The sequence below is a fragment of the Ornithorhynchus anatinus genome, chromosome 12 (assembly GCF_004115215.2).
Source record: "Ornithorhynchus anatinus isolate Pmale09 chromosome 12, mOrnAna1.pri.v4, whole genome shotgun sequence".
Taxonomy (NCBI): Eukaryota; Metazoa; Chordata; class Mammalia; order Monotremata; family Ornithorhynchidae; genus Ornithorhynchus; species Ornithorhynchus anatinus.
In genome coordinates this window covers 13,288,679-13,314,075 of record NC_041739.1, presented here as the reverse complement: position 1 = coordinate 13,314,075, position 25,397 = coordinate 13,288,679, and positions in this window count along the sequence as shown.

The window sequence follows — 25,397 nt, the reverse complement described above, 5'->3', positions numbered from 1 at the left end:
CATGTTTATACGATAATGAGGTTAGAAGAAACATAAAGCCTCGACTCCTTCTGGGACTCCTCGCCCCAGGCAACGGCTTGGGCACTGAAGTAAAATCAAAACTCGTTGTGAAACAAAATCACAAATCCACATGTTTGTTTATTGGACATTACTCACAGCCAAGCTTTCGATGACAAGAGAGGGGAATGTTGCAACTAGCTCCTCTTGTCACCAGGCTCTAGAGACAGGCTCTAAAACTATTCATTTAAATCCGTAAAATCGGGAATTTTGGATGGATTTGGGAATTTTGGAGATCTTTGCCCAGGCTCCTCCCAGTTGAACTTACTCTGAAAGCTACAGCATATGAACCAACCAACTGTCTTAATGTTAATAAAGTTGTTTGTTAAGCACTTACTATATCCCAAATTCTCTACTAAGCACTGGAGTAGATACAAGATAACCAGATTAGATACAGTTCCTGTCCCTAGAGAATTGAATCCCCACTACAGATGAGAAAACTGAGAAACCAAAAAGTCAAATGACTTGCCCAGTGTCCCACAGCAGGCAAATAACGGAGCTGGAATTAGAAATCAGGTATTCTGATCCCCAGGCCCGTGCTGTATCCAGTTAGCCATGCTACTTCTATTTGCCAGTCTAACTTTCCCTATCTGTCTCTCCGCTAATCTCTGCAACCCCGTACCTTCATGGAAAACCCCAAGGAAATCTGAGAAACAGATTTTGGCATGGCCCTTATTTCAAGTCTGCATAGCATCTCTCGGACAGCTGTCAGTAAAAACAGATTATTCTTTTAAACCATGTTTGTGTAAATTAATTATGGAATGCTCCAGTTACAGTAGTCATAGATTACCATTAGAATATAATAATATTAATAATAATAATTGTGGTATTTGGGAAGCACTCACTATGTGCCAGACACTGTACTAAATGCTGGGATAGATATAAGGTGACTGAGTTGGACAGAGTCCCTGTCCCACATGGGGCTCACAGTCTTAATCCTCATTTTATAGATTAGGTAATTGAGGCACAGAGAAGTTAAGTGATTTGCCCGAGGTCACACAGCAGACAAATGGCAGAACTGGGATTAGAATCCAGGTGCTTCTGACTACCAGGACCATGTTAATAATAATAATAATGATGATATCATTTCTAAAGGGCTTATTATGTGCCAGGCACTGTACTAAATGGTGGGGTGGATACAAGCAAATCAAGATGGACACAGTCCCTGTACCACATGGGGCTCAGGGTCTCAATCCCCTATTTACAGATGAAGTAAGTGAGGCATTGAGAAATGAAGTGACCTGTCCAGGGTCACACAGCAGTCAAGTAGAGGAGCCAGAATTAGAAACCATGATCTTCTGACTCTCAGGTCTGTGCTCCACCCCCATGCCATGTATTCTATCCGCTAGGCCATGCTGAGGGGGTATCTCTGGGAAAGGTATCTCCCCATATTTCCAGGAATGGTCTTGGGTTCAAAGTGCTTGTTCAATAAATGTTGTTGACTGTGTTAGTAAACTGTTCACTGAATATGGCACCAAACAGTTCCACCGAACTCCTGCTCATGTGGCCTTGTTGTCAGTTAATGGTGTCAGTGCTCCGCTAGTTTCATTATTTTCCTTTCCATTCCACTCAATTCACCATTCGGTAACATTCCAACTGATCTGAAAGTCCCTGAGCTGGTTGTTTTTCACAATGCTTGAGGGGCAGCGTCTAAAGTGATGGGCAGCTTTAATCAAAAGAGTTTTGGGGGAAAGTTGGGAGGGTGGACTTGTTGCAGCTACTAGGAAAGATTGTCTTTGGGTCATTTCTTCACTTGAATTAGTTCAGAGTCGATCGGAAGAGCTAATAAAAATTCATCCATCTAGACGTTTGCTACACCGTTTACGCTACTAAGTTTTCTTTTCCCTATTCAGATGACATATGTTATTGACCGTCCTCTTTTTCATCCAGGGATCTGTAAAGTGCTGGCCGTGCCACCTTCTGAACTGAGCTGCACTACCGTGCACCTTCCTCTGACCACTTAGCAAATCAAAGGCAAAGAAAGATTCGGGCTGAGCCGGCGGCTGGGACTTCACACAGATACAGCCTGTTCCCTACCCCGTAGTGATCCTTTGAAACCTGTTTCAGCTTAAAGTTGCTTTAATCTCCCCAAATAAACAAGGACCCGGATAAAAGGCATTTCAGATTGAAGATTAAAAGAAACTCTCTTCTGTGATCTGAAAAAAAGAAAATGTCAGGATTGCATTTCCATAGACTCTACATCCAAGGGAACAAGCTGGTTAGACATTTTTCACATCGATTTTCCCACAGCCACCACTTTACTAATAAATAATAATAATAACGACAATAGCGATATTTAATTAATGCTTACTTTGTTCCAAGCCCCATGAGAGGCGCTAGAACAGATACAATATAACAATCAGACGTAAACCCTTACCCACTTGCAGTTCACAGTCTGAGAGGGAGAGAAAGCAGCTTTCAATCACTATTTTTCAGGTGAGGAAACTAAGGACAGGGAATTTAAGTGACTTGTCCCAGGTCACACAGCTGTCAGTAGCAGAGTTGGGATTAGAACCCAGGTCTCTGGACTCTCAGTCCTGTGTTTTTTACACTAGGCCTGATTATTCTCATAGGAAATGAAGATACAGTGAGGCCATAAGCTCCAGGAGCCAGGAACACCCAACCGGGAGAGTGTGGCTCAACCTGGGTTCTTGGAACATATTTTTGCCTAAATGACTTTCTCACATAACTACGTGACCAGTGAAGAGAAGAATCACGAGTAAAATCTATGATCAGTCCTGGGCACTCCATTCCAAATAGACCTGCCTGTTGCTTTTTATGGTCAGCAAATAAAACACAACTCAGGAAAGAGCCCCAAAGAAGGAATCTGTGGGCCAGCAAAATATTCTGAAGAAATCAGAAATGACTGACTTGTCTTTCAGTTGGAAATGATAGTTTCAAAAGCGTGGCTCGGTGGAAAAGAAACCAGGCTTGGGAGTCATAGGTCATGGGTTCGAATCCCGGCTCTGACACTTGTCAGCTGTATGACTGTGGGCAAGTCACTTCACTTCTCTGTGCCTCAGTTCTCTCATCTGTACAATGGGGATGAAGACTGTGAGCCTCACGTGGGACAACCTGATTACCCTGTATCTACCCCAGCGATTAGAACAGTGCTCTGCTCATAGTAAGCGCTTAACAAATACCAACATTATTGTTATTAAGTGATGCAGAGGAGGTTGTCGATTAAGAGGACAGAGGAGCTAAGAGAAGGTCTCCGTACATTCTGTTCTGGGCTTCTGGAGTCATCAGCTGTGAATTGGGTGTCCATTCAAGATCAGAATATATATGATCCCCGTGCACGCACACACACACACACGCACACGCACACATACACATACACACAATCACCCACCATCAGTGCCATCACTCCTTAGAAGAATAAAAGCAAAGATTACTGACAAAAGTGTCCCTTATTCAGCATATTTCCAGAGCTTTGAGACTAAAAGGTATGCAGTCATCTCTCTCATCACTCACTGGTTTCTTCATGGTCAAAGACCTTTCTTAATTGTGCAAAGCCCCTGGGGTGCGAAATGGAGCCTGACCACATTATTAACATTTAGAAATTTAAATGGGGACTGACCTGATGAGTAATCCTCTTCATAACATATTGAAATGTATTTCCAGGTCATATTCACCATAACATTGTAATCTTCCTCTACCCCAGACAACTAATCCATCACGCCAGCTCCTGAGGAGATGTTAAATATAACATTATGTCAGTGCCGTCTATAATTTATACTCTTTAATGTTTCCATCTCCATCTATCTTGAGATGTCGAATTGACTGGAAGGGGTGCTAAAGAATGCCAAACAGCACCCTCAAAGCACCATAGAAGGAGCTGAAGGTGAAAGTACCAAAACAAATGATGGGGGCGATAAGAAGTAAAACAGGTGACTGTCCAGGATAGGAATCATTAATTAACCCCCTTCCTCTTAGATAGCTAGTGAAACCAAAAGAAAATAATTTTCCAAAATCGATTAAATTCCAACTGTTCTTAAATGCAACATGCCTCTCTAGACTCTAAGCTCCTTGGGGACAGGGATTCTATCAACTGAGAGGCAGCATGGCCTAGAGGATACAGTACAAGCCTGGGAGTCAAAAGGACCTGGGTTCTAATTCTGGCTCTGCCCCTTGTCTTCTGTGTGACCTTGGGCAAGTCACTTCACTTCTCTGTGCCTCAGTTACCTCATTTGTAAAATGGGAATAAACACTGGGAACCTCATGTGGAACACGGACTGTGTCCTACCTGATTATCTTGCATCTACCCCGGTGCCTTAACAAAGGGCCTGGTCCATAATCAGTGCTTAAAAAATACCATTTAAAGAAAGAAAGAAAGAAAAACAGCCCCAGTGGTATGGTAACTATACCGTAAGCTCGTCTCAAGACCGTAAGCTCGCTGTGAGCAGGGAATGTATCTGCCGACTCTTGTATTGTACTCTCCCAAGCACTTAATACAGTGCTCTGCATATAGTAAGCACTCAATAAATATCATTGAATAAAAGTACAATAGAGTTGGTGGACGTGATCGCAGTTGGTAAACATGATCTCAGGGGACAGAGATCATTCATTCATTCATTCAATCACATATACTGAGTGCTTACTGTGTGCAAAGCACTGTACTAAGAGCTTGGAAAGTACAATTCGGCACCAGATAGAGACAATCCCTGCCCAACAACGGGCTCACAGTCTAGAAGGGGGAGACAGAGAACAAAATCAAACAAGTAGACAGGCTTCAATAACATCTAAATAGATAAATAGAATTATAGACATATACATATAGTTAATAAAATAAATGGAATAATAAATATGTACAAATGTACATAAGTGCTATGGGGTGGGGAAAGGGGTAGAGCAGAGGGAGGGAGTCAGGGAGATTAGGAGGGGAGAAGGAGCAGAGGAAAAGCGGGGCTCAGTCTGGGAAGGCCTCCTGGAGGAGGTGAGCTTTCAGTAGGGCTTTGAAGAGGGGAAGAGAGCTAGTTTGGTGAATGTGAGGAGGGAGGGCATTCCAGGACAGCGGTAGGATGTGGGCCAGAGCTTGACGGCGGGACAGGAGGGAACAAGGCACAGTGAGGAGGTGAGCTGCAAAGGAGCGGAGTGTGTGGAAGGAGAGAAGGGAGGTGAGGTAGGAGGGGGCCAGGAGATGGAGAGTTTTGAAGCCAAGAGTGAGGAGTTTTTGCTTGATACAAAAGTTGATAGGCAACCACTGGAGATTTTTGAAGAGGGGCGTGACATGCCCAGAGCATTTCTGTAGAAAGATAACCCGGGAAGCAGAGTGAAGTATAGACTGAAGCGGGGAAATCTCCTAATACTTTACAAAACAGGGTTTGCCTTGGAAAAACACAAGTTCCAATAATTCTTCATGAGTGAGATCCCTAGAGGTGGACACCCAGTGACTTCAGCTTTCCTGTTGGAATCCCGGAATTGGACATCAGTTTATTATTATTACTCATTATGAAAATAACAGTGATAGTGCTATTGTTAAAGCTCTAAGATTACAGAGAAATCACTTTCACTATATTAGCCATAATATGATCATTTGCCAGGATACATCAAGACTCAATCGGAAAAGATTGCTAATGAAGCCAGGCGGGCATTTATATGAAATATGAGATCTGGGTGCCCTTTGATTTTAAGAAATGCTGTACTGGGCCGCAGGTGAAACAGAAAGAGGAACATCAAGGGAGGGAGGTTTAAGGAGCATTTGAAAAGCAGACTGACAAAGAATCCTCGCTCCTGCCACGGAGCAGCTATGGGATGAATCACCAAAATTCCTCCCTACAAAAGCCCAGACTGATAAGATGAACAGGCAGCGGGGGCTCTTGCTAGGCTGAAACTCTTCGGCCCCATAATTGTGGCTCCTGGAGCTCTTTGCGTCGAGCCTACAAATGAAGGGAAAGGAGGGATGAAGACGAAAAGAATGAATTCAAACCAAAGCACAATGCACAGCCTCCTAAAGGGGAACACGTACACACACACACACACACACACAGGAGTCTATCTCTTTGTTCAGGATTGTGGGCTACTGGATCGAGCACTGGCCTTGGAGTCAGAAGGATCTGGGTTCTAATTCCAACTCTGGTTCTTGTCAGAGAAGTCACTTAACTTCTCTGTACCTCATCTATGAAATGGGGATTAAGGCTGTGAACACCTATGTGGGGCTTGGACTGTGTCCATCCTGATTATCTTTAGAGAGGTGCCTGGCACATAATAAGCGCTTAACAAATATCATAAAAAAGTCACTTATCTGTGGCCAGTTTCCTCATCTGTAAAATGGAGATTTGATTCCTGTTTTTCTTCCCTCTTTGGATTGTGAGCCCAATCACAATGTCTGGGACTGTGCCCAACATGATTGTCTTGTATCTACCTCCGTCGCTTAGTACAGTAAGAGATAGCGCTTACTAAGTACAGTTTTTATCATTATTATTATTATTTTTAGAGCTGATTTGTACAGCCCTTATTTTATAATCTATCCGTAGGATTCAATTTTAGAAAGAAACCTCCTGGAGGGCAAGAATATTAGAGCTTTGGGTAACAACAGTCAACAAAACAGTAGGAAGCCAGCTTGCAAAAGAGAAATGAAGGATAGTGTGGATCAATAGCAAATTTATTGAGCAGTTACTGTGTGCAGAGCGCTGCACTAAGAGTGTGGGAGAGTACAACACAATGCATTTTGCAGGCTTCTTCTCACAGATGAGGTCAAAAGTCTAAGGATGAAGTGACCAATTATGCTTTTAGAAAAGCCCTTATCTGCAGTATCCAGGGGCCTTTCTTCAGAATACTGGGCAAGAGGAGAAGGCAGAACCACTAGGAAACTGGACCACTCAGTCCCCAATACAATTCCCACACTGGGGTTCTTGGAAGGCTGCTTGCCTAAATCCTTGCTTGTCTTGTGCAGTAGGACATGATCGGGGCTCGAAGGCAGCGTTGCTTTGGCAGGAAACTGCTCGGCTACGTTACTGGACTTTTGCCTCCTCCAGCAAAAGGAACGAGACCAGGTTGACATGTGAAATGGTCTATCTGTTGTCAAATTGTGCATTCCAAGTGCTTAGTACAGTGCTCTGCACTTAGTAAGCGCTCAATAAATACTATTGAATGAATGAATGAATGAATGAATGAATGAATAAACTGCCACTGACAATATTAAAGGCTTTGGTTAGCAGGGCCCGGGGGCTCCGGAAGGCCAAGCCGGATCACTCGGGTTCACCCGTTTCAGTCTGTGGGTCAGTTGAGGGGCCAGCTGCCCCAGACCACCAAAACATTTCCCCTGTCACTTTCCCACCCCTACAGAATCTTCCCCACCGTTTGAGTCTGTTACTTTCCCCCACAGACGTGGCTCTGGGCACTTGGACGTCATGGGGGACACGGACTTCATCGGGAACATGGTCACAGCAAGGAGCACAACTTGAAGGGGGAGTGGGAAGATGGAGGAGTCAATAAAAGCTCTGCTTGAGTGGGAAGGATGCACTGTCCAAGACAGGGAGAGAAGCCGGGACTGTTTGAGAGGTTCACAGGAAACCTCAAAGCTCGAGCCAATAAGGTGTCAACTCCTTAAACAAAGTGACATTTTAGTTGGATTCATTTAGTCCATCCAGATTCACTGTTTCCTCTGAAGAATAAATACCCTACAGAGAGGGATTCCTAGTCACCAATTAGGAAGAGGTTTCGGTGAAATTCAGGACTCAAGCCAAAGACAAACTCCAGGTCTAATATAAGATTTTTCCATGGTTCTGAGCAACCCACTCAAGTATTTATTTTTTATGGTATTTTTTAGGTTCCAGGCACTGTACTAAGAGAACTAGAGAAGATGGAAGATAATCAGGTTGGACACAGTCTTTATCCCACATAGGGCTCAAAGTCTTAATCCCCATTCTAATCATTACAGAGAAGAGAAGCAACAAAGTATAAATACTTATGTGTATAAGAATATCAAAACATAAGAATATAAGTATTTAAGTGCTTAAGTGTTGTATTTAAGTGCTGAGGGGATGTGAGTGTGAAAATGCTTGGGGTAGGAACTCAAGTACAGAGGTGATACAGAAGGAGAAGAGGGTGGAGGTAGGAGAGGTTAGTCAGGGAAGGATTCCTGGAAGAGACGTGACTTGAGTAGGGTTTTGAAGATGGGCAGAGTGGTGGTCTGTTGGCTACGATGGGGGAGGGAGTTCCAAGCACAAGGGAGGGTGAAAGCAAGGGGTCAAAGACTAGAGATATAATAATAATTAATAATTGTGCTATTTGTTAAGCGCTTATGGAGTGCCAGGCACTGTACTAAGCACTGGGGTGGATACAAGAAAATCACGTGGGGCACAGTCCCTGTCCCACATGGGGCTCACAATCTCAGTCCCCATTTTAAAGATGAGGTCACTGAGGCCCAGAGAAGTGAAGTGACTTGCCCCAGGTCACACAGTAGGTAAGATGAAAGTGATGCACAGGGAGTAGGTCAGTGTTGAAGGAATGAAGTTTCAGCTAATCAAGAAGAATGAGGTACCTGACAATGGAAATGTCTATGAACATCCTCTACTTTTCATTCATTCATTCAATAGTATTTATTGAGCGCTTACTATGTGCAAAGCACTGTACTAAGCGCTTGGGATGTACAAATCGGTAACAGATAGAGACAATCCCTGCCCTTTGACGGGCTTACAGTCTAATCAGGGGAGACGGGCAGACAAGAACAATAGCAATAACAATAGCAATCCTCTACCCTGAGAGATACCATATTCTTTCCAGAACAATTTATAAATACCTTTTACATCAAGACCTTGATTGCCAGGTTTGGAGCAGTTTATCATTTTTGATCTGCCCCCATCAGTAAAGTGATAAGTACCGCAAATCCGACTCAGTAGAAATACAAGGAATTTTCAGTTATTTTTTTAGGCCAAAAAAGTAAAGAACGCCCCCTATTTTCTTGTGAAGAATCAGGGAGATTTTCCTGAATGACCCACCTGCCTTCCCCTGGCCTAATTGTTGGAAGCCTGCCTGGTAAATGCATGGAAATAAGTTATAATCAAAGCTCATCATTGTAAAAGTGAGAAAAAAAGACTTGTGCGAAGTTACCCAAAAGAGTGTTGAGGCAGTGGAGAATGTGAGGTCAAAGCACTATCTCACTTCCCATCATCTCGGATCGGTTTCTTGCCAGGAGAAATAGCTTCAGATGGACCTTTTCTAACTTGGGTCTCATAGACTCCATATATTTCCTTACAGATAAGAGCTCTGAGAATAAAGAATCCACTCTCTCAAGTCCGCGTTGTCTAAATCTCCCATTCTTGATTCGTCACCTTAGTACAAACATTACGACGTTTTGTGTCCTCTCTGCTGCCCAAATAAGCCATGCTTATTTTCACTCCACTTAGAGTGGCCTGGCCAGGTTTTTGCCCTTGGCATTGATTACAAGCATCGAGGCAAGATTAGACTATTAGATTCTAGAACTAACCCATCAAAATGAAAACTTTGTTCCCATTTCTGATTCCTCTATCCAAGGAAGGTTAAAGGACTTTATGCTGTCCTCACCAGTCTGGAAACCAGCTGATTTAAAAACCTACATAGAATTTCCAAGTGACATAAATATATGGTCTCTTGGCATTCATTTGAAAAAGAAAAGCAGCCACAATTTAAAAGAATTCTGATGGAATTTGAGGGGCAGATCAGGGACGTGTAACATCGGCTCCGGTCATGTTTTCTCTTTTTGATGTATCACTCCCCTTAGCTTGGTCCCCTTCCAATCCTGTTCAGGTATTATGTCCCCTTGCAAGCAGCCATGTTTCCTCGAGCTGAAGTGTCATAATGATGGATCACAAGCTGCGGCTTTTGTTTGGGGCTAGGTGAGCGAGCGCTCTATATCATCACGGGTGAGTAGGATTGCCTCCAGGGCTCAGGGAGATGAATAAGGATGGTGGGATGACACCAAATGCCCCTCTGTCTTACTCAAAGTCATCTGAAGCCTATCCCTCTCACGATCTTTGCCAAGCAGCGTTGGGGTGTCAGGTTGAAGGGAGGCCAGAAATCGTTTAATTCTTTTATTTTGTTTGTGGAGTATCTTGATGGAGAAGAATGTATTTTACTGATTGCTCATTTGAATATTTCACACTGACATACTAATAATATAATATTTATTAAGTGCTTACTGTGTGCCTAGAGCTCTATTAAATGCTGGGGTAGACATCCGATGATCAGATGAGAAACAGTCCATATTCCATACGGAGTTCACCTACCAAGACTGTAGGAGAACAGGTATTTATTTTATCTTCCATTTTACAGATGAGGAAATAGAAGCACAGTGAAGTTAAGCTGGCCGGCCTGCTTCTGCTCAGAGAGGTGACATCTAAAAAGGAGGGAGTCATTCTCACCTCAAACTAGACTGTAAGTTCATTGTGGGCAGTGAATTTGTTTCCAACTCTGCTGCATTGTACTCTCCCGAGCACGTAGTACACAGTGAGCACTCAATAAATATGACTGATTGATTGATTAATTTACCTCTACCCTCAGTGGCCCTGTTGTGATTATTTGACAATTATTTGACACCTGTCAATCTCAGCCAGGAGTTGATATTAATTCACATTTCATAACCCTTATAAATAAATTCAAAATAAATAACATCCCATGTAAACTTCATTCCAGCATCCTTCTCCACCAGAGAGGTTAAACTGGGCACGGAAGAGGATATCATCAGTAGTCTTTTCTGGCCACCGGCCCCAAACTGTTCCTGGGTTAAGTGGCAAGAGACTGTTGACTTCAAGTTTCCTGTGGGACCAACTCTACTGTATTGGCCTCTCCTAAGGACTTAGTACAGTGCTCTGCACATAGTAGGTGCTCAGTAAATACCATTGATTGATTGATACTCTAGACTGGGCACTGAGTTGGGGACCGGAGAGGAATCACCGGAGGAATTGGAGTTGAGGGGAATGGGAGAGATCCTGGGGAGGGCGACAGAAGGAGACAAGTGAGAGTAATGGGGGAGAATGTGAAGAAAGACAGACACTCCTAGGTCTTCAGGAGATTTTTAAAAAATATGCCGAATCCTTCTGATAACTAGAAATCTCTCCTTTCTCCTCTGGCTACAAAAGGGAAACTATTGGTTTGAGCCGTGAGCAGTCGGAAATCCAGCTGCTCCTTTCATGTTTGTCCTCCTCTTTGTCTTGTGTTCTTTTGTACACTTTTCTTTATGTGTCTGTTGTCATTTTTACCCCATCCCACCACACTCTTGGAGGGGCCAGGATCGTGTCTATACATCGTTCGTATATTTCTTTCTCAGGGTTTTATACATAGTAAGCACTTAATAAATACAATTACTACTACTAAACTCAGCAGGAAATAGGGGGTTCTCACTAAGAATCAAGAGAGCAGCATGAAGTTTAAAGCGTTTCTCTATTGAATCTCCTCTGTCATCCTGCACTTTTCATTCAGTCATTCAATAGTATTTATTGAGTGCTTACTATGTGCAGAGCACTCTACTAAGCGCTTGGAATGAACAAGTCGGCAACAGATAGAGACAGTCCCTGATGTTTGACGGGCTTACAGTCTAATCGGGGGAGACGGACAGACAAGAACAATGGCAATAAATAGAGTCAAGGGGAAGAATATCTCATAAAAACAATGGCAACTAAATAGAATCAAGGCAATGTACAATTCATTAACAAAATAAATAGGGTAATGGAAATATATACAGTTGAGCGGACGAGTACTGTGCTGAGGGGATGGGAAGGGAGATGGGGAGGAGCAGAGGGAAAGGGGGAAAAGAGGGTTTAGCTGCGGAGAGGGGAAGGGGGTGTGGTAGAGGGAGTAGAGGGAGAAGAGGAGCTCAGTCTGGGAAGGCCTCTCGGAGGAGGTGAGTTTTAAGTAGGGTTTTGAAGAGGGGAAGAGAATCAGTTTGGCAGAGGTGGGGAGGGAGGGCGTTCCAGGACCTCGGGAGGACGTGGCCCAGGGGTCGACGGCGGGATAGGCGAGACTGAGGGACGGTGAGGAGGTGGGCGGCGGAGGAGCAGAGTGTGTGGGGTGGGCGGTAGAAAGAGAGAAGGGAGGAGAGGTAGGAAGGGGCAAGGTGATGGAGAGCCTTGAAGCAGCGTGACCTTTTCATTCTGCCCCAAAGTCCCAGATAAGGCGTCACTTGAGGCAAATAGGTTCCTGTAAAACTCTTTAGCAAGGAGTAGCACGGTCTAATGGAAAGAGCATGGGCCTGGAAGTCAAAAAGACCTGGATTCTAATCCCCACTCCTCCTCTTGGCTGCTGTGTGACCCTGGGCAAGTTATGTACCTTCTCTGTGCCTCAGTTCTTCTGTTCTCCCTCCTACTTAGACGGTGAGCACCATGCAGAACAGGGACTGTGTCCAACCTAATTCACCTGTAACTGCCCCAGCGTATAGAACGGTGCTTGAAACATAGGAAGCACTTGACAAATACCAAAAAAAAAGTTTTAAAAAACAGGGCAATCATCCATTGCTTGGTTCCCTGCCGGCTGAATGCAGCCAGAAGATATTGCAGTTCTAATGACCGTGGGGACTTCAAAATCCCACTGGAATTGCCAGGAGGAAAGTAAGAAGCAGCAGAGAAGCAGGGTGGCTCAGTGGAAAAAGCACGGGCTTGGGAGTCAGAGGTCATGGGTTCCATTCCCGGCTCTGCCACTTGTCAGCTATGTGACTGTGGGCGTCACTTCACTTCTCTGGGACTCAGTTCCCTCATCTGGAAAATGAGGATAAAGACTGTGAGCCTCATGTGGGACAAGCTGATTACCCTGTATCTCCCCCAGTGCTTAGAACAGTGCTCTGCACACAGTAAGCGCTTAACAAATATTCATTCATTCAATAGTATTTATTGAATGCTTACTATGTGCAGAGCACTGTACTAAACATTTGGAATGAACAAGTCGGCAACAGATAGAGACAGTCCCTGCCGTTTGACGGGCTTACAGTCTACCACCATTTATTATTATTATTATTATTATTATTAAGAAACCTCCCTTCAGAGAAGGAGGCCCTGTATGGGTCAGAGGCACGGTGGGGTGGGGCCAAGAGCAGCACAAAACTTCCTCTGGCCTCCCTTGCAGGCCAGCCGCTACTTCCAACAAAGGTGGAAAGAGGTTAATTCCATATAAACACAGACTTTTAGTTCCTTGTGGAGAGAGACTGCATCTACCAACTCTGTTATATTAAACTCTCCCAAGCACTTAGTTGAGTGTTTACTTTAGGCACACTGTAGGTGCTCAGTAAACACCACTGATTGGTTGATAAACTAGACTGGGCACTGAGGCTAAAGTGTGTCTCCACATTCTCCCGTTGCTCTCACTTGCGTCCTTTTGCCCCCCTCCCCAGGGTCGCCCCAATCCCCCCCAACTCTAATTCTTCCCACATCTGCTATCCAGGACCAGATGGAACCGTACTAAGAATAATAATGATGATGGCGATGGTATTTGTTAAGCACTTATTATGTGTCAAGCACTGTTCTAACTGCTGGGGTAGATACAATCTAATCAGGTTAGACACCGTCCCTGTCCCACACGGGGTTCACAGTCTTAATCCCCATTTTACAGATGAGGTACCTGAAACACAGAGAATAATAACAATAATAATGGTGGTATTTGTCAAGTGCTTACTCTGTGCAAAGCATCGTTCTAAGTGCTGGGGGGATACAAGGTGATCAGGTTGTCCCACGTGGGGTTCACAGTTTTAATCCCCATTTTCCAGATGAGGTAATTGAGGCACAGAGAAGTGAAGTGACTTGTCCAAGGTCAACTAGCAGTCATGTGGCAGAGCCGGGATTATTACAACTCCGTCCTCTGACTCCCAGGCCCGTGCTCTGCCCACTAGGCCACGCTCTCCGACACCTCCACAGACGACGCCGTCCCTCAAAGGAAGTCTGCTGTCCACTCCCCCTGACGGGGGGCATCCGAGCAGGAATCCCACCCTGGGTAATCCCCAGCAGCGAGGACAGCGGCGAAGAGCCAGGGGCATCGCTTCGTGGGGGTCGGGCTCTCCTGTTCCAGAGACGTGGCCCCAGATTCCACTCACGTCCAGCCGTTGTCGCACTCAGCAGAGGAAGCTGACCTTTCTTCCACCCCCCGAATCTGAAAAGAGCATCCCGGAGAACTGGGCCACCTCATTCCAAGGAGATGGAAGTGGTGCCGGCTCCCTCTTGTGTCATTATCATTCCATAGCATCCCACTCCACTTCCCGTCGCTCTGCGGATCACTTCAGGAGATCAGTGTGTTTGCGCGTCGATCCAAGTTCTCAAAGCTACGCGGCTAACCTGGAAGCCGATGACCGGATTCACGGCCTCAACCCTTCTAGGCCAAGATGGGAATAAAGTGAGAAAGGAGTCTGTCTGTGAGATACTTTCGGTGCAGCCGGAGTAAGGACGAGGGGACACGCAACTAGATCGAGTCTTGAGGCTTTGTCCGTCTTAACAACTCTCCTGACGTGTGAAATGGAGGAACAGACTAATTTAGCAAATGCAAAGCCAACTTTTTCAAGGGAGGATACTTCAAACCAGCCTCATTTTGATCTTTCATTTTACAAGACTACCAGGGAGCATTTTACGAGGCCACGTAGTCTGAGTCGCTCTAAAAGGAACTTCTGGACCCCTCAGAAAGATTGACAGGATTCTGGACCCCTCAGAAAGATTGACAGGATTCTGGACCCCCAGAAAGGTTGACAGCATTTTGTGAAGATTAAAACGCACGGGGAAGACTTGCTTTCTCACCAGTCGCTTTGCTGCGGACATATTATTGTCCCAGACAGAATCTCTGACAGTGCTTATTTTCTGAGGCTCCTCTCTGAAATGAGTGCGAAAACAATAGTGATAAAAATAGCCAAGGCTAGGGGATAACTAAAAGGAGACTACTGAATGAATCAGAGACCAGGGACAAAGCAGCTTCTTTTATGTTGTGTTCATTAATGCCACCAGCAGCCACATCATTAAAAATGTCTCACAATTCTTATCTCCCTTCAAATCGGGTGCAAAGAGAGTAGTCATTTGTCCAAAGTAGTTCATCTCACTCTTTGAAAATTAATCCTCTGGTTTACCCTGCAACTAGTCAATTGATGACATTTATTGAGTGCTTACTGTATGCAAAGCACAGTTCTAAGTGCTTGGGAGAGTTCAATACAATCCCCATCCAGCGCAGAGATAGTGTCAAAGTTGATAGAATTATTACAATAATTATTTGGGCAGGATAGGCTAGCTGGGGATCCCATAGCTATTTTGGAAGTGAGTCTTTCATGCTTTATCTATTCCCTAGATAATGATGAGAGGAAAAGAGGTGCTGTGAACTCAATCCATCCATCACTTAATCCATCATGCTTACTGAACGCTTACTGTGTGCAGAGCACTGTACTAAGTGCTTAGGAGAGTACAAGACAGCAGAGTTGGTAAATACGTTCCCTGTCCACAATGAATTTACAGTCTAGAGGAACGTGAGAGTCTAGACTCTTCAGTTAATATTGAATTCAGAGGCTGAGCTGGTGGCTAAGGTCTGAGAATTATTTTTTAAAAAATCTCCCCATTCTAGTTTTTCTTAGCTAAGATGTTTATTCTCCCTTAAGCTCATTATGGGCAGGAAACACGTCTGCTAACTCTGTTGTATTATACGCTCCCAAACGCTTAGTCCAGTGTTCTACATATAGTAAGTGCTCAATAAACACAACCGATAGAGTTCCTCCCTTTTTTGTGGACTGTTGACATTTATTGAGAAATAAATATTTTGGGGGAATTTCAAGACCGCATACTGTTCTAGAAAGACTCTGTTTTTCACGGATAAATTTGAACATAGGGAAGAAGTGTTGTCTACAGGAAAGAGCGGGGGCCTGGGAATCAGAGGACTTGGGTTCTAATCCTGTCTCCACCATTTTTCTGGAAGTAGTGGGAGGATGAGTAGCAATATTTATTTAGTACTATGTACAAACCACTATACTAACACTCAGAAATAAATGGATGCAGGGCCTCATAACCTAAGAATGAGATGGTGTCAGGGGGGGGCGGGTGGTCGAGGGCGAGATGGAGATTCAATACCTGTTCTCCATCCTACTTAGACTGTGAGACCCATATGGGACCCTAATTCTCTCACATCTGCCTCAGTGCATAATACAGTGTATAGAGTAAGTGCTTAAAAAACCATAATTAATGTAAACACCAATCACACACTCTCTTCATTCAGTTTTCAAAAATTAAATGTCTTATTCTCCAAACATTCAGGTTTCATTTGCTCCCCCTTCTAATTTTTGTAAACTTCTATTTTTACCTTTTATTCATTGTATATATATTGTTTCTGAATTATTCCATATCTGTATTGTCCCACAGTATTTCGGTGCTTGGGTGTTTGTTTTTACAGCCTTTCATTCTACAGGTTGTACATACGTATTATAGATAAATAGAAGTAGCGTGGCTAGTGGAAAGAGCCCGGGCTTCGGAGTCCGAATACATGAATTCTAATCCCGGCTCCACCACTTGTCTGCTGTGAGACCTTGGACAAGTTAAGTGACTTGTCTGTGCCACAGTTACCTCATCGGTAAAATGGGGATTAAAAGTGTGAGCCCCACGTAGGACCTGATTACCCTGTATCTACCCCAGCGCTTAGAACAGTGCATGGCACATAGTAAGCACTTAACAAACACTATTATTATCATTATAAATAGATTAATAATATAAAATCTTTTAGCTCTGATTTCTACCTGCCACTTCCTGTGCCATTATTTATTCCTACTCACTGTTTCTGCATGCCGTCCCAGGACATAATTTGCCCTTAAATCCCTGTGACTAGGAGTAGACTTAACTTCTTGACTTGACTTGGCTTCAAGTCATTTTATTTCTCTGTGCCTCAGTTCCCTCATCTGTAAAATGGATATTAAGACTGTGAGCTCCATGCACGACATGGACTGTGTCCAACTTGGTTAGCTTGTATCTACCCACCTTAGCACTTAAAACAGTGCCTGACACATAGTAAACTCTCAACAAATACCATTTTTAAAAAATTGACAGAGATAACAATCCCCATTTTACATAAGGGGAAACTGAAGGCCAGTCTTGTGACTCTAAGCCCACTGGGTTCTGCTTCTGGTGTTTGCTCAGACTTCCCCTCCTTCATCACAGAGAGAAGCATCATAGAGAAGCAGCGTGGCTCAGTGGAAAGAGCCCGGGCTTGGGAGTCAGAGGTCATGGGTTTGAATCCCGGCTCTGCCACTTGTCAGCTGTGTGACTGTGGGCAAGTCACTTCACTTCTCTGGGCCTCAGTTACCTCATCTGTAAACTGGGGATGAAGACTGTGAGCCTCACGTGGGACAACCTGATGACCCTCTCTCTACCCCAGCGCTTAGAACAGTGCTCTGCACATAGTAAGCACTTCACAAATACCAACATTATTATTATTATATGAGAAGCAGCGTGGATCAGTGGAAAGTGCCCAGGCTTGGGAGTCAGGGGTCATGGGTTCGATTCCCAGATCTGCCACTGGTCAGCTGTCTGACTGTGGGCAAGTCACTTCACTTCTCTGGGCCTCAGTTACCTCATCTGTAAAATGGGGATGAAGACCATGAGCCTCACTTGGGACAACCTGATGACCCTGTATCTAACCCAGCGCTTAGAACCGTGCTCTGCACATAGTAAGCGCTTAACAAATACCAACATTATTATTATTATTATTATTATTATGGATTCAAATCCCGGTTCTGCCACTTGTCAGCTGTGTGATTGTGGGCAAGTCACTTCACTTCTCGGTGCCTCAGTTACCTCACCTGTAAAATGGGGATTAAGACTGTGAGCGTCACGTGGGACAACCTGATGACCCTGTATCTACTCCAGAGCTTAGAACAGTGCTCTGCACATAGTAAGCGCTTAACAAATACCAACATTATTATTATAACATTTTTATCCAGTTTCTTAACACTTCTGGAGGGAGATCTCACAAAACACTATACGGTACCATGCAGCAAAGACCAGGTCAGAAGAGCAAAGATCACTTGAATTAAACCAGAAAGTGGAAAGAATCAATCAGCCTCTATCTGGCTGCCTCTTGAGGAGAATCTCCCATGTTAAGGCGAGAACTCTTGAATCTGCCATGGAAAATATTTATCCAGTGGCGGTGGTCGACTGCTTGACTCAAACCCAATACTGTGAAGTTCTGAATCTGAGAACCGGAGAGAGAATCAAAAGTGGAGTCTGTTCATAAAGTAATGACAGGAAACATGTTTACAACTTCATGTTGAAGCCGGCCAGAGAGCTCTCTGTGTGTACCTTAGCCTGGTGTGAGATCTTACCTTCCGTGTATGGTTTGTTTACCCACCAAAAAGCTGGTGACTTTCCTCTTTTAGTCCTGCCTTCTGGGATGAAAGAAATGTTCTGTATTAATGCACCAAATATAGAAGCTTTCTTATATTGGAGTGGGATTGTTTTTGGAGAGAAAACATGGGTGGAAAATCCCCAGTTCTATCACTTAGAGCTATTGCCTATTCCAAGTCTAAAACCCAAATCTTTTAGGGCACCAAGATTTTTAGACAGGACTAATAGGAAAAAATCAAGGTGATTTCAATTCTCCCATGTAGAGTGTCCTCCTGATTATTCAAGTGGAGATAGCTGTGTTATGGATCATTTGCAAGACTTCAAAATTGTTTCTCATCTCTCTGCCGCACTCGAAACATTTTGAGCTATCCCCTTGCTCGACCCACTGCCTTCTGTGGGTTTCCCATCTCCCCAGCCTACATTCTTGCAAGGATTTTCCCTCCTCCTGCTTTTCCCTGATCCTGACAGACCAAAAGAGGTTTCAGAGGACCAAATTGGAGCCGCCACTGCACTGGGTGAGTGAATGAGAGTGAGTGTGTGTGGGTAAACATGAGTGTGAGTGACCTCGTGTGTATTAAATGTTCTATTCTACCTGATTATATTTTATCTACCCCAGTATTTAGAATATAGTAAACACTAAACAGGTACTGCTATTATTATTATGCTGTTTCATTATCCATATTGATGTTTCTTCTAAATAGTGGCAATATTTGAATATGTGCTAGAGGAGGCTTTTAAAATGTCTTCTGCCCCTGTCAAACAAGTGTCTAGTCTTGAATTTTCCTATTCTTCTAAATTATGAGGATTTTAAGAGGCACTGGAGAGGGAGAGAGGAATTTGCCTGAGTTTTTCTGTCACCTGGGTCATTAGATTAAAAAAGCAGGAGACTGAGTGGCACATTACATGTTTCAAGACATACCATGGAGAGCAGGTTATGATTATGGGGCAAATGTCTTTCACAGGGGCTTCTAGAATGGGGCTGTATGGCTGATGATAAGTTTGCAAAGTGAATGATAGAAAATTCATCCATTTTTCAGTTCTCCAAGGTCCCCACGTGAGCACAGAGGTGGCACTTTGCTCCTTGATCCTCAGTTACTACACATTCATCACTTTCATTGTTCAAAAGAATATATCAACTCCCAAACTACAGTAGTGGTAAGTGCAAATTATTGCTATAAATCTTGAAAGGACAAAGCCGGTTTTAAAGATCCCAGAAACGTGAATGGAAAACTACATTTCTTTGGGTGGAAGACATATGGACTGGTCATGTTGAGAAACAATCCCATAAAAACCCTTCTACTGTGCACCTATTATGTGAAGAGAACTGTTCACCACCTTTGGAAAAATACAACAAGAGACATGTTCCCTACCCGTGTGGTCCTTCAGACCCCAAGGTGGAAAAACCTGTAGGGATCCAATGATAAGAAATGCCTTCCCTGCTCAAAACTGTGGGCAGGGAACATGCCATATGGTCTTTGCGCTTCGCTGAGTGCTTAGAACAGTGCATGGACCTCAGTTGTCACTCAATAAACACCATTACCACTTTTAGTAGTACATATTTCAGTCTTACAGGGACCTGAAGCGAGTTCTCCAGCTTATTTGGGCCCAAGGGCTAGCTGGCTAATCAGTATTCCAGACCAGTTCGAACACCAAAAGTTCCTGTTTAAAGTCAGCAGCTGCTGGCCTGGGAGACAAAGTTGCTAACTGTGGTTGTGCTATTTATTGCCTCTTGCTATTTGTGACCTTTCACAATTTCCAATCCTCCTCAGCTCCACCAGTAATGAGTTATAAGGTCATTAATAAGTCATAGAAAAAAAAACCCAGAGATGTCTTTCCTGGTGGTCGTTGCCTGGCGGAATCGTTCATTTAAATTGAAAATCTATGTATTTTGGAAGAGCAACAGTATAGCAGGAGATGCAGCTGTGTGAACAAAGCCTATCAACTGCTAGTGTATCAGAAAGAGATTCTGACTTTAGGAGAAACTATGAGCCAAGACAGGCATGAGAGGTTTGGGTTGGGACTAATGTTGGTATTTGTTAAGCTCTTACTATGTGCCGAGCACTGTTCTAAGCGCTGGGGTAGACACAGGGGAATCAGGTTGTCCCACGTGGGGCTCACGGGCTTAATCCCCATTTTACAGATGAGGTAACTGAGGCACCGAGAAGTTAAGTGACTTGCCCAAAGTCACACAGCTGACAAGTGGCAGAGCCGGGGTTCGAACCCATGAACTCTGACTCCAAAGCCCGGGCTCTTTCCAGTGAGCCACGCTGCACAGAGTCAACCAGCAATAAAAGGGATTTATGTTAGACGTTCAGAAAGCATTCGGGATTGCATTCCTGGACATCTGTTTTAAAGTACATAGTCATATGTTGAGATTTAAGGACAGTCCGGTCCAGAGGCAGGAGGATCGATTTAATGACCTCTCTAGGTTTTTCCCAGTCTTGGGTTGCTGTTTGGATGCCAGGCAATGACACCCAAAGACAGGATGAGAGAAGGGTGAAGGGTAAAGAAGGATAGAGAAGGAAGGCCTTCCTTTATTAAGTCCTCTTTTCCTCAACTCACTCTCCCTTCTGCATCATCTGTACACTTGAATCTGTGACCTTTGGACATTTAATACTCATCCCACACCCAACCCCTCAGCACTTATGTACATATCTTTAAATTATATATTTTAAATTACTTACTTATTCATATTAATGTCTGCCTTCCCCGCTAGACTTTAATCCCACTACAGGCAGGGAACATGTCTACTAATTCTATTGTTTTGTACTCTCCCAAGTGCTTATGGCCGTGCTCTGCATGTAGTAAGGACTCAATAAATATGATTGATTGACTGAAGGAATGAAGACTTCACTTCTAGCAACCAGAAACAGAACCACCTGATCCCACCTAGGGAATCCATCTGTGGTACAGAAGCCTTTTATGTGAGCCTTCCTGAAGGAATTCTAGTAAAAATTCCTCCCACCTCCCCGGAAGACATCTGCCCAGGGATCCGGTCTAGCTAAAGTCTGAGAGTGAGACTTTATTCTGTGGAATTCTTAAAATAAAAATCTCTAAAATAGGAATTGAGTGTGATAGGGAAGGCCAGAGTGGTTGCCCTGTCTACTGGGAGAAGCTGGCTTCTCATCTCTAATCTACTCAACCCTGAGATAAAGGATCCCAGGGGCATAGTGGGAGAGCTGCAGCCCTGGAAGTCAGAGGTCCCAGGTTCTAGTTCTGGCTCTGCCACCTGTCTACTCTGTGGCTTGGGCAAGCCACTTGACCTCCCCATGCCTCAGTTTCCCTACCTGTAAAATGGGAATCATTCCTGAACCAAACCTCGCAGAGATGTTTCAGGGAGTAAATTAAAATAACTAACGTAAGGTGCTTTGGCAGTAAAACCACCAAATTTTTTTAAGTGCTTAATACAGTGCTCTGTACACAGTAAGCATTCAATTAATATGATTAACCGATTAAATGATCATCAAAACGTCATGTTTTAGCCCACAGTTTCAAATCCCCGCTACCATCTCATAAGAGTCATCCAATTGGAATGTCATCTCATTTTTCTTTCTCTACCTTCCTAAAGGTAAAAGTGAAAGAAAGACACGCCACAGGACATGATACTTCTGGTTCAGACTACTGGTCCATCTGGCCTGAGAGTCCATTAGGAACATAACAGTAAGATGCTGAAAGGAATAGTGTGACATTTGCCTTTTACTGTTTAAAGAAGACCACCTTGTAATACCCAATTTTTCCTTCTACATCGCTAATATTCCCCCCATAACCCATTAATGACCTCTTTCTCTAAGTTCTCTGTGCTGCTTCACATAAATGAAAGCGAATCATTGAGACTTAGTAGAAAGGGCATGGGCCCTTGAGTCCGAGGCTCTGGGTGATAATCCTTGGTCTGCTACTTGTCTCAGCACTTACTAAGCACTTAAGCAATATTATTAGGAACCTATTATTATCATTAATAAATTATTAATGATGATAATAATGACATTTAAGCACTTACTATGTGCAAAGCACTGTTCTAAGCACTGGGGAGGATACAAGGTGATCAGTTTGTCCCACATAGGGCTCACAGTCTTAATCCCCATCTTACAGATGAGGGAACTGAAGCACAGAGAAGTAAAGTGACTTGCCCAAAGTCACACAGCTGACAAGTAGCAGAGCCAGGATTAGAACCCATGACCCCTGACTTCCAAGCCCGCTGAAGTAGGAAGATGAGGCGGGAAGGAGGAAAAGTGGATGGGAAAGTGGGGAAAAACAGAAAATAAATTACAAAAGACTTCAGGAACTCTATCAGAGTTTAGGGAACACCAACATCAGCTCAAACCCTGAATATCCAGTCAACAGATCAACAGTGGTTAGCGAGTTAATTGCTCACCACAATTATATTTGTTCAGTGAGTTCCTTGTGAAGGATTTTCTGAAATTTATCCCTGCTAAAGCCTGGGTCTCACCTCACAGACTCCTATAAGCCACCTGCTGCACTTTGCACCGTTCCTCGCCTGTGTAGCAGCCCCGGGACAGTCTTTAGGTTTCATATTTGCTCTAAATACCTGTGGTATTTACAGATGGGAGTGTGACTGGAGAACCCAACCAACAAAGTGTGTTTGCTGCACTTCCTGTTTCATTAGTGCTTCTTAAGAAAGGGAAGGTTTTCTTTTAGCATCGAGATGCTCTCTTATGCACAAAGTTGGGACTCCCCGTTACGAGAAGATTGGTGACCTTTGGCATCAACAGTCGGTGGATCTGGATTACTCCTGCTTACGTGACCTTTTAGACTTCGCTGGAAATGTTCAGTAATGGGCTTCTTCACCTTCGGCCCTTTCAGCTCTCGTGACGCTCGGACACCTTTCGGAATGAAGTCTGTGGTTCGCCACTAGTTTCTCTCAGAGACAAAAGTGCCTCCGGTATGTAGGAATACTCTCTATTGACTTGATCTATTTTGAAATCACCTTCCTTCTTCTTTCCTTTTAAATTTCACTTACACTGATATGCCAGCTAGTCCAGTGCCTCAGCAGGTTAAGAAAAGTATCTGGTTTCAGTTTGGCTTGGGGGAGAAAAAGAATCAGCTTTGTAAAGCCATGTGGAGTGTGGGATGAGATGAACAAGAAAAAACCTCCGTCTGGGTAATTCAGGGCATTTATTTGAATGCGGTGTAACTCTTCTCCTGGATTACACTCTCCTTAAGTATTCCAGATGTGTACCTGAGGTCTCCAAGCTTTCAGGTGTTTGTCACTAGGATAAACAAGTAGGGTTGGAATTGAGTGGAAAATCCAGTTTGTTACTTTCTTCCATTTGTCTGCTGTGTGACCTTAGGCAGGTCACTTAACATCTCTGTTCCTCAGTTCCCTCATCTGCAAAATGGAAATTCAATATCTGTTCTCCATCTATTTAGACTGTAAGCCCTATGTAGGACCTGATTATCTTCTATCTACCTCAGGGTTTAGTACATTGCTGACACATAGTAAGCTTTTTCACAAATACCACAGACAGCTGGATGACTTTGGGCAAGTCACTTAACTTCTCTGGGCCTCAGTTACCTCATCTGTAAAATGGGGATTAAGACTGTGAGCCCCACTTGGGACAGCCTGATCACCTTGTATCCTCCCCAGCTCTTAGAACAGTGCTTTGCACATAGCAAGCGCTTAACAAATGCCATCATCATTATTATTATAATCTCTAAACTCTGCTCAGTGGGAGCTAGAAAAGAAAAGCAGGGGAAAATTTTGCACATGGAGAAAAAGTATCCATTTTTCTTTTTAATTTTAGTATTGAAACCCTGTATTTTCCTGAATACAGTACTGCAAGATAAATGACGTTGTAGATCTGGAGCTGCATGATACTTCATATTATAATACATACTTTCCCACTCATATATGATCCCATTCAACAGTTAGATGAAATATCAGACCTCTTGGAGGAGATGCGCCTCTCACTGAGGCTGTGAGCACCACGTGGGATAAGGCTTATATCTAATCTTATTGTACTGGATCTGTCCCCACCCTTGGCCCAGAGTAAGTGAAAAATAAAAAGTCAGAACAAGTGCTTGGCTGAGCCCAAAAAACGTCATAATGAACCCTTTATTGTGAAGGCAATTTCTCTGCATGCCTCACCATGGAGTTGATGGAGGTATCATTACGTCCAACCCCTAGAATGACCATAGCTTTAGGATTAGATAAGGAATGCCACTTGGATGTCATGTTCCTCACTGCCCCAAGTTGCCTTAATAGCACAAGCGGGGCTAGTATAGACAAATGGAGAGATAATCACACAGGCAGATAGAGCAGTGGAGGAGCGTGAGGGAGAAAAATAAAACAAAAGTTGAGAAGTAATATATCTTTCCCCATTGGGCGATAACGGAGTGTAAAAGCATCATCTATCTGCATCGTGTTGCCTCCTGTCTTGGAAGCTTAGCACCGTTCTCAAGGCATCCTTCTTCCTCTCGCCACAGGAGAATCCCTGGTGGGATCAGGAAGGCTTGACAGCCCAGGGCTTTCGGAATAAAATGTTGGCGGCACCGTGTTCCCGGCCCACGGTGACATAATAATAATGTTGGTATTTGTTAAACGCTTACTATGTGCAGGCCACTGTTCTAAGCGCTGGGGTAGACACGGGGGAATCAGGTTGTCCCACGTGGGGCTCACAGTCTTCATCCCCATTTTACAGATGAGGGAACTGAGGCACAGAGAAGTTAAGTGACTTGCCCACAGTCACACAGCTGACAAGTGGCAGAACTGGGATTTGAACTCATGACCTCTGACCCCAAAGCCCGTGCTTTTTCCACTGAGCCACGCTGCTTCTCAGCAGTGGTGACCCGATCCGGTTCCACGTTAACCTCCCAGCTTTGAGCGGGTCTAATAACGTTTTCCACCTCAGAGGAGAGAAGAGTGATAGATGGAATTTAGAGCCAGGTTGATTCCCCTCCAGCCCCATTTCGTGTTTCTGGAAACTGCCCTAGTAATGATGACAGAGGTTTTTTCTCTAATGAGAGAAAGAGACTAATGTCATGTTCCCACTGGTCGCTAAATGAGCTCAACTATCCACCTCCAAAGAAGGCAAAGCACATCCTTTCTCCCATTCCTCTGACATT